Raw genomic sequence first — 2,735 nt, forward strand, 5'->3', positions numbered from 1 at the left:
GAAATAGTGGATGCCCAGGGGGTGAGCATAGGTATTGGGAACGTGTGGACCCATCTAACTGTATAAAGGGGAGAATGTGTTTGAAAAGATCAGATGGCCCCGTCTGTTTTGCGTCCCCATGAATCACGGTACTCTGTGTCCCTTCAATGCTGTCCTCACCATTCCCACCCTCCCTGTTGAATCAAGGACATTTGCTACCTTCAGAGGCACTCAGACACCACCTGTGTATGGAGGCGATAGTCTGGTTCTGAATCTAACTGGAGACCATCGTCTTCAGACCTGGCCTTTGGAGGAAAGGGAAAAAGCGAGTTTCTTAATTCCACAACCTGCCGTATCAGGTTCGGGCTGGCACAGCTGGGTGGACACGTACAACGCTACACAAGATGGGGGAAGAAGGGCGAGGGAAGAGAAGAGCCAGGATAGGGTGAGACTCGTGAGGTACAAAATACGTGTGTGCCAAGAAAGTCAGTATTCAAGATAAAGACTGTTTTAATGCAAGAATATTTTTTAAAATAAAAACGAATGCCAAAAAAATCTATGGTGAACAGGGTCAGTGTTACTGTTTTTTCCTTTTGCGTCATTCTGGCTCGGCTCACTCTTACTAGTGCTGATCCTGTCTTGATTTAAAATTCCACTATTTTATCCATCATGGACCTTTTGCAGGCACTTGTTTTTTTTTCAAATATTAAGATGTTATTAATGTTTATGATGTTATTGGACTGCTGTGTTTCAGTGCCCCACTAAATGCCGGCAGGAGGGCTTCACTCCCCAGCCCCAGCGCTGAGGAGTAGGGGTGAGGGGAGGAGGTTCCCTACAATTCAGCCTTGGGCAGTGCCCTCGGCTCTGTCTCTTGCTTCAACAGTGTTAGGACGGAACAGGCCCAGGGAGGCCCCTTCTTCCAGCCTCCAGCCTCTCTCCTGTGTCTCATCCAGTCACCACCTTCAGGACCTCCTCCAGGACCAGCCAACACACCGGGTTTTTTCCTACCTCAACTCCCTATTGCCAAACAACCATGAGCTCCCAAACTCGTCAGAATTATTCCACCGAGTGGAGGCTGCGGTCAACCGCTGGGCCAGCCTGCATCTGCCCGGCGCCTGCACCTACCTCTCTCTGGGCTTCTGTTTCCACCCAGACGATGTGGCTCTCAAGGGCGGGGGCCACTTCTTCTGTGAGTTGGGGGAGAAGCGCGAGGACGCTGAGCATCTTTTAAAGCCTCAAAACCAGCGCAGTGGCCACCTTCTCTTCCAGGACGCGCTGAAGCCTCCCCAAGACGAGTGGGCAAAACTCAGGACGCCATGGCAGCCGCCTGGCCTTGGAGAGGCACCTGAGCCAGGCCCTTTGGGAGCTGCAGGCCCTGGGTTCTACCCCTGCAGCCCCTCATCCTGTGGCTCCTGGAGAACCACTTCCGGGTGAGGAGGTGAAACTCATCAAGAAGATGGGCGACACCTGACTCACCACCGCAGGCTGCCGGCCCCAGGCTGGGCTCACCCTCCAGCACGACTAGGAGCCTTTGGAGCCCAGAGGCCTTTGAGGGGCCCCTCTGCACCCCCTGGTTATTAACCTGAACCTCTCCCCAAAACTACTAGCCATTCTTTTAACCACTCTGAAGCCCTCTCCCATGCTTTGGACCAAATGAAACAATAAAGCTTTTTGCAGGAAAAAAAAATTATTTTTAATTAAATAAAATAAATTCAGCCTTGGATACATGCAGAGGTTAAATGAGATCGCAGCTAGTAAGTGTCTGAACCAGAGTAGGCCTTCGATGCATGTTGTAGTGGACTCTGAGGAGGCCTGGCCCTAATCCCCCAGCTGACTGTTTCAGGGCCTGCCAGCCCTGACCAGGGCCTGTATTTCTTGGCCACCAAGCTACAGCGGCTGAACCTGCTGGATAATTAATACCCCAAGAGCAGGAAGAAAAAATAATACCCCCAGAGCGGCCCTCCACCAATGACCCACAGGAGCCAGTGTATAAATACCCCAGCTTCCTTACCTTCCGATGGGGTAATTTTGAGACGTGTTACACCATTTCCCAGGGCCCAGGTGAGGTTAAGCTCCCTCGCCCACGCTGTCACTGGCTTGACAGTACACCTCTAAGCTCCGATCCTTCCTCATCTCACCTCCTTGCCCTCCTACTGGTGTTTCCCAGGATCACCTTCCAAATACACTCCATGTACTCGAATTCTTGTCTCAGGGCCTGCTTCTAAGGCAACCAAAGCAAGATACACGTGTGTCCTTTCTCCCCTCATTCTCGCCTCTGTGGACATCCGGAATGTTGCCCACACACTTGGAAGTCTGAGCATGCTGTGGAAGGAGAGACCCCTGACTCCAGCACTCTCTTGGGAGGGAAGTCGATAGCGGGTAATTGACAGCCATTGCTGGGAGGCCTGGATCTGAACAGTGCGTGGCGGTTTCTATAATGTCTGCACCTGTGCTGAGAAATCATTGGCAGACACCTTTCCTAACCATTAATTCTTTACAGCTGACACTGAGCCCTTGGGGCAAACACTGATTATTACTGCCAGTCTGGCCCTGCATTCAGAACAGCAAGCATGACTCTCCCGTCTCCCTCTCTACTCCTCTTCTGGCTGCCCCTCACTCACCCCAGAGCCCAAGGGGCCAGCGAAGGCTGTGTGTGCCGAGTGGAAGGAGGAGAAATGGCCCTAGTTCCAGAGGGACTAAGGATTGAAGGCCATGGGGTTAAAAATTCGGGAAGGTGGAGTTTTTTCATGCTTTCT

The sequence above is a fragment of the Myotis davidii genome, unplaced genomic scaffold (genome assembly GCF_000327345.1).
Source record: "Myotis davidii unplaced genomic scaffold, ASM32734v1 scaffold199, whole genome shotgun sequence".
NCBI classification, from domain to species: domain Eukaryota; kingdom Metazoa; phylum Chordata; class Mammalia; order Chiroptera; family Vespertilionidae; genus Myotis; species Myotis davidii.